The sequence below is a fragment of the Sinocyclocheilus grahami genome, unplaced genomic scaffold, assembly GCF_001515645.1.
Source record: "Sinocyclocheilus grahami isolate Dianchi unplaced genomic scaffold, SAMN03320097.WGS_v1.1 scaffold1100.1, whole genome shotgun sequence".
NCBI classification, from domain to species: domain Eukaryota; kingdom Metazoa; phylum Chordata; class Actinopteri; order Cypriniformes; family Cyprinidae; genus Sinocyclocheilus; species Sinocyclocheilus grahami.
In genome coordinates this window covers 306,371-319,273 of record NW_015506279.1, presented here as the reverse complement: position 1 = coordinate 319,273, position 12,903 = coordinate 306,371, and the positions used below count along the sequence as shown (strand labels likewise).

At 37.4% G+C, this 12,903-nt stretch overlaps 1 long non-coding RNA gene across 1 annotated transcript in view; it reads right to left on the bottom strand.

Moving 5' to 3' along the window:
- Positions 1-2,992: 2,992 nt before the first annotated feature.
- Positions 2,993-12,903, bottom strand: part of LOC107566783 (uncharacterized) — an 11,125-nt gene continuing 1,214 nt past the window's right edge. The window contains exons 2-3 of the long non-coding RNA XR_001606550.1: positions 3,122-3,257; positions 2,993-3,038 (exon numbers count right to left, since the gene is read on the bottom strand). This is a non-coding gene — a long non-coding RNA (uncharacterized lncRNA). The remainder of the gene's footprint in view (positions 3,039-3,121; positions 3,258-12,903) is intronic.

Sequence of the window (12,903 nt, the reverse complement as noted above, 5' to 3'; positions counted from 1 at the left end):
TATATATATATATATATATACATTATTTATTCATTAAATTCTGCATTTTCCCCCTGTATTTAAATTTCTTCTTTTGTAATGTAGATTAAGAAAGTATTATATCCAAATGCGGGATGAAAATAATTCTATTAAAATCACTTTTAGTGTAACTGAATTGAGTTCATCAAAATCCACCCTCCTCTAGGGTAATATCACACAAACCTGCCATATGCTGTGATAACCCATAATGTAAATCATGATATTTAGGCATCTTATCTGTTGGATATTCATTATCATTTTGCATTTTTACTAAGATTTTTGAAAAACTAAATGTCAGTGGAAGAGAAACAGGCAATATCATTTGCACATAATATTATTCAAATAAATGCATTGTCTCTAAGGCAAATGATATCAATGTATTTTGCTTCTGTGACACTTATTGTTAATTTCTGCAATTATTTATGCTCAGATGTTGATACTTATTTCGGTATTATTAAATCTATTGCTGTTCTTTTCAGTGATGATGATTTTGGAATTTTACAATGCATAATCACACAATGTGTGCATTATTATCTGCTGCCTAAAATTAGGCTGGCATATTTAATGTCTTTCTAGCATTATAGCTCATGTAAAAAATAAAACTTAATGATGAATATGTCCCTATAAAATAGCCTACAATTCATTATACATTTTCCAACTGGCTGTTAAAAGTCACATCTCAATTGAGAAAAATATTAACATTATTCATATTGTTTAAATATGTTCATATTTTTGACCGCAAGTAATGTCCTTTAGCCAAAGATTACATTAAATCAGTTAAAGACCAACTCTTTCATTGTGAGATTACAGGCAAATTAAAGTGGTCTTTTGGTTCTCATTTAATAAAAAGAAAATAATACACTTTAGGCTGTACTAGAACACATTGCAATCGTTTCATTATTTGTTACTCATACAAGCTTTTGCGGCATATGAGAATACAATGTGTAACTAAAAAGAAATAGCAGCTTAATTAACATATGGTCGTTTAATAAATGTCTATATTTTCTGGTTTGTTAGATGTCCGTCTGTTGCAGGTGAATAGCCTCACGAAGCGTGCTGAGAGAGGATTTCTGTGTTCTCGGTTCACCAGAGGGCGCCGTCTTGATTTTGCAGACCTTGCCGTGCCCAATTTTCTCCTGATCCCCAATTTCTTAACGACTAGCTGTTCCCTGGTCTGAAGGCGTTAAATTGCACAATAACTCCTAAATGTATTACTGGTAAGTTGTTTAAATATTCTTATAAGCTTAATATGCATTCTTTAGTGTTTAATAGGTAGGTTCTGCCTGAACAGAAGTTCTGCAGAGATCAGATAATTCAGTGTTTGCCTGCAGATTTCCAGAAGGTGAACACAGCAACCCGCTCGGTTCGGTGTTATCAAATACTTTAGTGACATCTAGTGGACAAGGGTGTAACTGCAGTTCTTTGCATTATTCACACCCAAACGAAAAACTAAACTAGTTCAACATTTGAAGTGGATCAAAACCTTTCATCAAAGTTGTCCTAAAACCAAAATACGTTCTTGTCTTAGGACAACTTTGATTAACTTTTTTGATCCACTTCAAATGTTGACTAATCGGATAGGCTATGCCTGCATCAGTAGGCCTAAAGAGCAAGTGTTTAATTTGAATCCTCTTTGGGAGAAAAAAAAAACCAACGTTCTTCGGTGAAAAATTGTAAATATCGAGGGACATCTGACGTTTGTTGATCTTCTGCTCTGTTGTGGCCGTTTCATTTAATAGCTAGGCAAAAACATTGCAAACGATTTTGAGAAACAAAGCGCCAGTGGGTGAAGGCGGTGGGGGTAGTTCTGCATGGTTTGGTGTTTATTCATTGAGCTTTTGTCGCAAGGTACTAGATGAGGTTCAAAGACAAGTAGCCTATTGTAACAACATTGTTTCATTAGGAGGTGCAGTGCTTTTGATGTCCTCCACTTGTGCAGCACCTGTAGCTTTGATAGTGAAGCTCTGGACCACACTGAAGAGACCACACCGGCTTATAAGGGTGTTTTGTTATGGTTTTATAATATACGTCATTTTAGCGCAAGCTCAGATTCTACATTATTCCTCCATGCATGGAGACCTTCTTGTGTTAGTGACCCGCGGTAGAGGACACTAAGCGCGGTTTGCATTTGACGAAGAACAGCCCACAGATTTTACTGAGAAGAAACAGGCTACAAAACCGAAGAAACATGTTTATGTATCAACTGAATGGATCTTGGATTCATTTTATCAACATGTTCTTCTACTTCTTCTTTTCAAGAATTGTGAAAAAATCCTAAACAATTTCTTTGCAGTTTATGTGGAGGAGTTGATGGAGCTGGCACATATATACCCAATTATTTCAAATTAAAAAATTGATTTACAAAGCTTACCAGAATCTGCAGGCCTTGTAGAACTCAGCATGTGAAACATTATATATGTTTTTTTTAAGAATTGGGAGAGTTGATCAATCTAAACTATTATATAAATAATAAATCGTATTGAAAGTATAGCCTACTCTATTTTTTAACCTCAGCCTTCCGTCAGGGCATAGAACTGATGTTTCTTTAAAACGTATTTACATTGTTTTAAGTTAAATATATTTTAATCTCCATAAAGTACTTACAGCCTGAAGTGATTGTGACTGAATGAAATGTAAATTTTAATATACTAAAAAGGAAATCAAGTTCAATAGTATACATTTGTGTTAAAAACCATCAACTATCCATTAACAATTCATTTAAAAATTGTAAAGTTGGTATTTTAAAAACTAATGGTAGACAGTCTCAAGTGTCCAGAATTGGTTTAGAATCAGAGACTGTTAGCAGAGCAGTTTAAACATGGCATTTTCATCTAAACTTTATGGTACACTTAATGTAAACACTTAAAAGGGACAGTTAATGGTTATCTTTGGACACTTTAGGCCAAGGTTCAGGCTTTGAACAAGGTGTAATTTAAAAATCCTCCAGATCTCACATTGAAAGACAAAAGATTTGCTGATGTCTCCTTTTAGGCTTCTTTAATGTAATGGACAGCTACCATCTGAAAGAGAAGATACAGTCAGACAGAGATGAACACAGGATACACATTCTTTGGTTCTGTGACCTAGTATTGGCGTATATTACCAGTGACGCAAAATCAAAGCAGAGTTCTGGCATTGTTCTTGATGTCAGTTCTCTCTAATTCACCCTGTCCTTTCTGTTTCTTTGGCTTTTGTGCAGGGAAGTCAAACAGAGAGGCTTTGCAGTGGGAGAGAATGATCTGGAATGAAGTGCAAATCAATGATTCGTCAGGACATTCAGAAAAAGATGGAAACTCCTGTCAGAGGTGCACAACCTAAGCAGTGTACCTCTGGGAAACTTAAATGTGGCCTGACGTTGGCTTTCCTGCACTTTTTTTGTTGGTTGGTCAAGTAAGGTTCATGAGAAAAAAATGTAGATCCAAAATAAATGAGTCGCAAATGGATAGAAACCCAAAAGTGAAAATTCTGTCATTGACAAAAGAGCTATAATAGCTACTTCAGCTGAAGTCGTAAACACAAGCCACAGAACCATATGGCTTTACCTATACCACCAAATTCTGCTGGTTATTAACCCTCTGGGGTCCGAGGGTGTTTTGGGCCCTGGAGAAGTTTTGACATGTCCTGACATTTGTGCTTTTTTCAGTTGCTAATAAACATTTTAATGGCTAAGTGACCCATTTATTTGGGAAAATTAAGAAACATTTCCAGTAGGTTTAGGTATTTTTAGAAAGAAAAACATAGTTAAAAGTTGATGTCTTTTTATGAACTTTAAATAAACTGAAAGCAGTATTTTTCCACCAACAAGCTTAAAGAAACAAGCAATTCAGTGATGCCTGGGGAATCACACATCTAAACGTGCACATCTGCAGCTCACCTTATTTTGCATAATTAATTACAGGTAAAATAAATTTAAGTAAATTCAGTATGATGGGATTGTTTGGCTTTTTTGGTGGGGGGGTTCCTCACACCAGAATGTGAGGTGTTGTTGAAGATAGTATCTTTAAGATATTGCAGCCAATTTAATATCAATATATTACAAATCGATCATTATATCGGTCGCCATCAGTGAACTATTCCCACAGGTAAACTATAATATAATGATTCGTTTTTAATAATAAAACACTAGAGCACAATATACACACATTATGAAACTTGAAATAGTCAGAGTTCAACATTCTGCTGCATGTCAGAGGGAAACAAATGACGTGATCTCATATATTATGTAGTTATTTATTCATTAATTGCTGGGCAAAGTCATATAACGAAACTCTCAGCTGCTATTTACTATAGAGACGGATACTTTTATTAATAAAGAGCAAGACATTTAGTGAGAGGAGCTAGTAGTACAGTATTGCTTATATTTAGGGTGGTTATAAGGTTTATTATTATTTCTTGTCAGCCATCTTGACATAAACCTAAATGCTTTCTGCTTTTACTGGTAATTGACAAATAAAAGTAGTCTGAATAATCATTTATTAATAATTTCACAGGCAAAAGAAAGGGGGACTGGATGTGATACAAATAAAATAATGACGACTAAATAAAAACCTAAAGCTATTCAGCTGACTAACAAACAAACAAACTCTAAATAACTGCTTTCCAAACAGCCTTCTTTTTATGGATCATTTTATAATATTAAAGTGTAGTGGATCTTCAGTTTTGTTACGAATCTCGACCAATACAGTCACTGCTGAAACAAAACATGATATTAGTTGACGCTGCGAATTTGTGTGTCAAAGCTCACCAAACTGGAATCCAAACACATAAAATTAGCATAGGGAAATTCTTCAGAAGTCAAAATACTTCAAATCCTATTGAAATGACTGGATTTTACCAACAACATTTTTCCACGCAACAGTAAATGTGACCACTTTGCCGAATAGTTGAAAAGTTGCGATTCCAAATGCCTGACTTTTACTTTTTGCATGTGCCTGTAGACAATGAGCGCATTTTGGTGTTATGCTATGTGATATTGCAAGAGGGAAGGTGTTTGGTATAATTAGGGAAATATCAGCGATATCGCCTTACTCTCTTCTCTCTGCGATGATGAGCCATACTGCCGGGTCTGTTGTTGCCTAATTCCTGCTAACAGCAGCCGGTGTAATCACACACCCCAATTAGCCACCCCTGCGCCCCACTTCCCCCAACCACTTCCTCTGCACGCCTCTCCTCACCACGCTGCGTAATGAGCTTTCATCTGTCGCTGCAGTCCTTATAGGAAAAGAGCAGAAAAGAGCACCTCAGTCACAGTATAATCAGTTATTCTCGAGATCAGAGACTTATACTCGCTCAGCCTGATTTTTCACCACTTATTGTGATTATTATGTGTTGAATTATTGTGTCTCTAAATCCTAGATTCTTAAGTTTATTTTTCAAAGAAGCCTAGCTTTTACATGTACAGTAACGATGTGCTCATATTGGAGTGTAAAATGAGTTACACCCTCAAGGAGGAGAACCCCAAAGAGGGATCAATATCAGAATGCTCATCTGTATTCCAGCACCTCCTCTCTTTTCACTGTCTGTTTGTCCTCTTATCTCTGCATGTCCTCGACAAATCAATGAGCCAGCCGTTAGTACTGGTTGGTCTAAGGAGCCTGCCTGTTCAGCACAGAGAAATGTCCCATATTAGAACAATCCCAATGAATCTTCATGATTGTATGCTGTGTTTGTGGCTGATGGATTGTGGGATGGTCTAACAGGCAGTGGCTGAATTCATTCAGAAACACCTCTCTGGCCTTTATCTTTTGATGTGTGCTATGTTTTACCTTAAAAGTATGCCTAATAACAGGATCCTATTTTCAAATGAAAAACTGCAATATGTATACAGTGGGAAACTAGAACTCTGAGACCACTAGTAAAATGCTTTTATTTTACATTTTTCTTATCGAACACAATATGCTTACAAATTATACAAATATATTATCAGAAAGGATAACACTCTTGATGAAGTGTTTAACTGAAAAATTCAAATACTTACACTCTTGAAAATAAAGGTTCCAAAAGATTTTTTTAAATCTAAAGAACTCTTTTCAACTAAATAATCTTTATTTTTAAGAGTGTACTATAGTGCAAAATCTACTCAAATATACTAATATACTATTAATATTCTAATATAACATGTTACAAAACAAAAATCTATATTATTTTCATTTTATGGCTTTTATTTTTATAATAAGTTTAATTTTTTTTTTTTTCAAAATTCTTTCTCCCCCCTCAATTAGACTTTTGGACCCCACTTTATGCAGGGACAGAGATGAAATTCACTGGGCTCAGAACTAATTTTGTACCCTCTCCCCAAGTCAAAGAAGTCAACTGTACCCACTGAATGCATTTAATTATGTGTTGCCACATCTAGCATCTTTTTAAATTGTCATCGCCAATCCTGTGATGTAAAAGGGTGTTTGATGTGATGGTGACTTCACACTTTATAAAACCTATGCTACTGGCAGGTCATGACACTCCACAGAGCAAAAGTGGTCTAGTTCTTTCAAACAGTGATAAACTGAATTTGATCTGATACAAGCCTGCTGCTGTAGTATACTGCTAAGATGGAGATGGAGGTCTTCACACAAGTCTTAAGGCGCAACAAATGGTCATATTTAAATGATATGCAAATATTAGATGCTGAGGGTTGGGTTTTGTCATTTGTGTGAAGATTGAGTGAAATGATGCAGGAACCATTGTTCTTTGATTTGTACCATGAATATGTATTTTCTGAAAACATTATTAATGACTCCTTGTTTACATATTCACGCTCATATAAATGGCATTTCACTAATAATGTGTGAAAAAAGTTTGTCTGTTAAGTTTGAGACCGTGTTGTCTATCAAGGGTAATGACGTTTAACGGATATGGATGAAGAAAAACAGCATTAATCTTTGAGAACATTCGTGGCTATTTCCAAAGGCACTGTAGTGCTTCTAAAAGAATGAGTTGTTTTAACTAGACACCTTTTTTTTTTCATTTTTTTTTTTTGGAATAGCAGCTTCTTCATGAAAAGTGAGAGAATGACACCAACATTTGCTTGCCTAAAAGAATTAGAACAAAGAGCGGGCTCTAATTTGCAAATCACTGCAGCAATGATATTCTGGTGGTCACATGTTTTGAGCACTTCCTGATTGTTTTCCTTCCTCATTTTGTTTCCATCATAACTGCATGTACTGGTCTCTAAATGATTACTCCACACAGCATTAAACCACCCCAGGATCATTAGAAGTGTGAAGCCAGACTATAAAAGTACACAGTTGACCTTTAAATTCAAAAACTCCTTTGTTATAATACAGTGATTTAGGGACAAACCTCTTATATGTGAATTCTACCATTTCCACATCATTTGCATCATTAAATGGAATTCCCACTTGCTATTGATTTAGAAAAACAGATTTTCCTGCCCCAAATTCACATTTTACACATTTCGCAAAAACTCGCAAAAAAGTTTTTCTGTTCACAAGCATTTCGTAAAAGGAATATTTTGCAAAACTGCAATGGAAACAGGGATTTTTTTTGCATTTACAGGTCACCTGGCGTACGTAAAATTCACATGATCATTCTTTAATGTACTATAACCTCCATTTTTTTTTTTTTATTAATGCGTAGCCACTCTCAAATATAAGGGGCTTTCCTTGTAGGGCTGTCAAATAAAAAAAAACTTTGCATTCGAATTTTAGGTGTGTGTCAGGCAGCCCTATCAATGGCACACGAGATGCAATGACGATGTAAGTGTTGAACCTACTAGATGCGGTGCTGCTGCATTGTTTATTCAAAATATTGCACAAAAAAAACCATCAATGCGGAGAAGATCTTGTTTGCCCACAGTATCATCAAAAATCACCATTTGAAGGTGAATGTCAGCGTTAAGCCCTTGCCGAAACACAGTAAGTAAGGCCACCTCATTCAATCTACTAGACACCGCCAGAGTGCGGAATTTGACGGCATACTCGCTCACGGATGCCATGCCTTGACTGATGCGGAAGAGCTGATCATGAACGGATATTTCTGCGGGGCTAAACACCTCTTTGAAATGGGATGTAAATGTAGATAGAGTGCGAATGGCCTGGCTGTTACTTTCCCACGTGGACTGGGCCCAGTGAAGAGCGCAGCCAGCGAGATGAGAAATCATGAAGGCAACCTTGGCGCGGTCATTGGGAAAGGCTTGAGACTGCATCTCGAAGTATAGGGAGCATTGTAACAAGAAGCCAAAGTAACTGCAACTACAAAGCATTGATACATTCTTCTTCCATACTGTAGTACAAGACGCTATAGACATAATTTATAGTTGTCTGCTGTTTTTCTAGTATGTTCACCTTTAAGACTACAGTTACCCAACTTTTTACAGCACCAAACTATTTTTGTTTTGCAAGGTGTTGCAGGTTACACCGAAGCCATTCACCGCTCACCACACCACCTAAACCATGCACACAGACTCACACAGACACACAACACACCCTCACCTCCCAGCCCTCTGCTGAGCTGTTTGTTTAGGAATCTTGGCCTGAAAATTGTATTCCATCGACCATGCTCGCTATCAACACACAATTATCTGGGTTAATCATGTGGAACAGTGGCAAATTCACCTGGGGCTTAGGAACTAATGACATTCGCGTCTGGCCTGCTTTAGTGAAATAGCCCCACACCTGCAGCAGGAGAGACGAGATTGCCAAAGAAAATTTGGTCTCATTTTGTCCCCCTCCCATCTACCGCTGCACCCACACCCCCTCTTTTGCAACACTCTCTCTCTCTTTCATTTCCCTGCTCTCTTTTTAAATCTCCCTTTTTTGCTCTTACGACTGTTTACTCTCCCATCTCTTCTCCTGTTTCCATTCATACTTTCTCTTTCCTTCTGTACATTTCTGTTTTTATCCTGTCACCTTTTTTTTTTTTGATTGTTGCCTTTGCCTGTCATTCTTTCAATCTCCTTCTTCCACGTACCCATTGCTTTCCTTCAGGTGTCACCTTCCTTGTTTCCATTTTTAAACAGTGAGTCCGCCAGAATACATCAGCAAAGGCGTCAGAGTTGTCATTGTCAATAGGGCAAACAATACCATTCTGATCAGCGTATCAAGACTCATCAGATGGGAAATGCATAAACCACCAGAGCATCAGTCGAAAGCCGAGATGCTCACATGCGCGCTGGACGGCGAGATGTGCTCACACTGCATAATCATGGTGCGATTGTGAGCCGGCAGAAAGATGCTGTCACGACATCACCTCTCCCACAATCCCCCGGCTTTATGAAGTCATTTCAGCCAACTTCCAATACAGGAAAAGAGTCTCATCACTCATAATTATTTATCGATACTGTGACATACTTTTCTCATCACAGGCCGCATCCATGTGTGAAATAGCAGCGTGCAACTGGGAGATTATTACCTGTGTGATTGTGATAGGCTCCCTGTGTGCTTGGGATAATCAGCAAGGCACTGCCACAGACAAGGCTGCCAATCAATGCGGCACTGAATCAACTCAACTCCTTCCCCCAATCACATGGGTGTTGCATCTAGATCTGGGTAAGTTGGCATACCATCTTACATGCAAACTGCATTGCCAGCACCCATCGCTTCCACAATAGAAAATGTGCGTTTATGTTAATCCTTATGTCGGATGCCAGGCAAGCACGAATAGAAAGCTATTGTATGGCTATTCAGTCCTAGAATGCAGAGTATAATATAGTGAACAGCTCGCACGAGAGGTCAGACACCATCAAGCACTCTTGTATATGCTGTCTATATGTACACAAAGCACATATCCTCTGCAAGTCGACTCCTCCATACTGGGCCAAGATGCTCAAAGTTAATTGAAAACTAAAATAAATAATCAAATTTAAGGCTTAAATGTGCATTTTAGCACACGCAAAGGAAGCTTGCACATAGGACCGTGGTGGTGTTATCCTCCAAAGTCCATGACATGGTTTAACAGTCTCATAGAATTTATAAAACGCCCCTGAAGGCCCACATAATCTCTCCTTTTTTCCGCTTAATGGGAGATAATACAGGAGCGTACCCTGATGAATCAACACGCAACAGCAGCTTTAGTTTGATAATTAATACCGACGTTGGAAATAGATTTGTGATTTGGCAGCGAAGGTCTCTCAGTCTGATACGGCACAAGCCAAGCCCCCGTTCCAGCCGGATCTGCATCCATTCAGCTAATCTCATTTTTTCAATAGTGTTAATTCTTTGACTAAAGCCTGTTATCTCATTAAGAGCCCTGCCATGGGATCCGATGGCACCCTGACATCTGTATTCATTCGCCTCAAAATTAGTCCTGACACAAATTTAATGAAAAAAATTTCTCCAAACACAGGAGATTAGAAGACGGGCCAGGAATATCAGAAAAATTCCTTTCTATAGAAAGGGTTGATATTCTATTTTTTTCCTTCAGAGGTGGTTTAATAACATTTTCATGCTGCCTCTGTATTCAGTTGTTTCATTAAAACATTGTGTGTATTGAGGTCAGACGTAAATCCCTCCTTCTAAGATCCTTAAATCTTGAAGCTGAACTGGTCTTTTCTACTGCAAGTTTGAGATTCTTCATGTCAGTCTCCGATTCAATGATCAATGACATATTTGATTAGACTGTCGCCTCACTTTCTTTATTAATCTCGTGACCAAAACAATTCCAGACAAAAGAGGCGGATACTCAGTAAAATCCCTCTTCATCAGGGACCTTACTTCTTCTTCATTCTTCACACCTCCTTCTCCCATCAGTCCCTGCTGCACGAGTACCAGCACTGATAATTCTCTGCTTGAAAAAAGACATGAAAGCATTCATGGATGAAAGAAACTTGGATTTAATCTTTCTCTCGCTCACACTTCCAGTACACTGTGTCGATCATTTTTCTCAGGAAGACTGTGGAGAGGCTGAAAGGGGGAGGACAGAAGAAAAGAGAGGATGGGTGCAAACTCATTCTGATCATTAGTGAGAAGAAATAAGTTTTCTAGCCCTAATGTGTATGGTGATAAATAAGAGTGTCTGTGATAATGAAATGAAAAACTTCTTTAAAATGTACTATTTGAAATGAAAAACTTTGAAAAGTTTACATTCAATGACTCTAAAATGGCACGTGGTGCAACCATTAGTTGTGCAACCAAATTAATTACATGTTTGCTTACATCTTGCGAGTGTACACATCTTAAATATTTTAAGTATTTTTACAAATATCTTGAATTATTAATACATAACAGTCACACCTTGCCTCAAAATGGTCATATTATTTGATATTTTAAGAGACTTACTGACCTTGACAAAACATTCATGAGGGTCGTCAGGAGTCCTTCTAATGATATAATTTTGATGTTTTTTTAAATATTAATAAGCAAAAAACTAAGTTTTGTTAAAATAATTTTTTTCCTGAGAAATAATAATTTGCCAATCGGTGCCGATCGAGTCGAGTCCCGGCTCGTGGACCTTTTCCGATCCTCAAAATAAAAGGCGAAAATATTATAATTTTTTTTAAAATAAAATAACATTTGAAAATATATAATCATAGTAAAAAAGTTTGTTTACAAGTGTTTCATTCTTTAAATTAGGCTTTCTCTTCATTAATGTCTATAAATTAAAAACATAAAAGGTGTATTAAAGTAATTGTATGTATGAATTGCATAATTTATTTATTTTCGAATAGATTAAGTCATGTCATTAACTCTTACAAACTGACAATAAACCATCAGCACCACTACAGCTGTTGCATCCATATTTATTTCTAATCTCCTAAATTTGGGAATGTTTGGAAATAAATTTTAGTAACATTTGGGGCCTAATGGTAATAACCAAGTGAGATTATAGAAATAAGAGGAGAGATTTGAGCAGACTTTTCAAATTCAAATGATTAGAAGACAAACAGATAAGGAAAAATTAAACAAAGAAAGTACAATATGATGCACTACATACAGTATGTAAATATTATCTCTCCTAAAAAGAGTAGCGGGCAGCACTGGCGGGGTAAAAGAGAGGAGGGTCTGCCAGGCTCAGTGCCAAAGATGGACAGGGGTTTGTTCAACACCTCAGCATGTGTGACATGTCTAACAGTGGCATGCTGATCTCTCCGATCCTCATTAACCTGCCTCAGAGCAGAGAGGGGAAGCATGGGGCACAGGGGCGCACAGCAATCACAGAACTCATTATGGACCCTAAAAGTGTTGGCCAGAGTGAGTGCGCAAAAGAGAGAGAGAAACAGAGAATAGCCAAAGGAATGAGAGAGCTGGCTGGCATCTTTGGAAAATTAAAGAACAGCCTTTTGCTGAAGAGTTCTCTGTAAATGAGATATAAGTGGGATTCACACAATGCAGAAGACGTTCACAGCACTGCCGATTGTGGCCCCAGAATTTGATTCAAATCAACTGTCTGTTTTCATCCCTGAAAATATAAAAGCAGTCATCCAATGCCCTCTCCAGAGACAACATGCCAGGCCCCAGGCCCTTTGAGCAAAAGCCCAGACAAAGCATCATCTCAGAATATGACCTCCGGAGGGCCTACTCATAAACAGGCAGCACTCAAAGGAAGAAGGGAGCATAATTGTGGAGGGGGCAGTGGTCCAACACCAGGTCCCCTGGTTGAGAGGTCTTGAATCCAGAAAGAGTAATTTTCTCTTCTTGGCTAGCATGTGTATGAGGTAATTGTGCCCCCTGGGTGTGTCCTCTAGATAAATAGTATGATCCAAAAAATGAGAGCCATGTATACAAGCGGTCTTTGGACTTTGGCCTGCATTGAATAAAATCATATGGAGTGCAGTTTAAAGTTAATTGTCACAATAAAATGTCATATGGTGTAACCATCAAGAATAACATAATGGCATATTTCCTTACACCTTGAATATATGTGAGTGTACGCATCTTAATACTTTTTTTTTTTTTTTTTTTTTTTTTTAAATAAAAAGTTTTTTTTAAA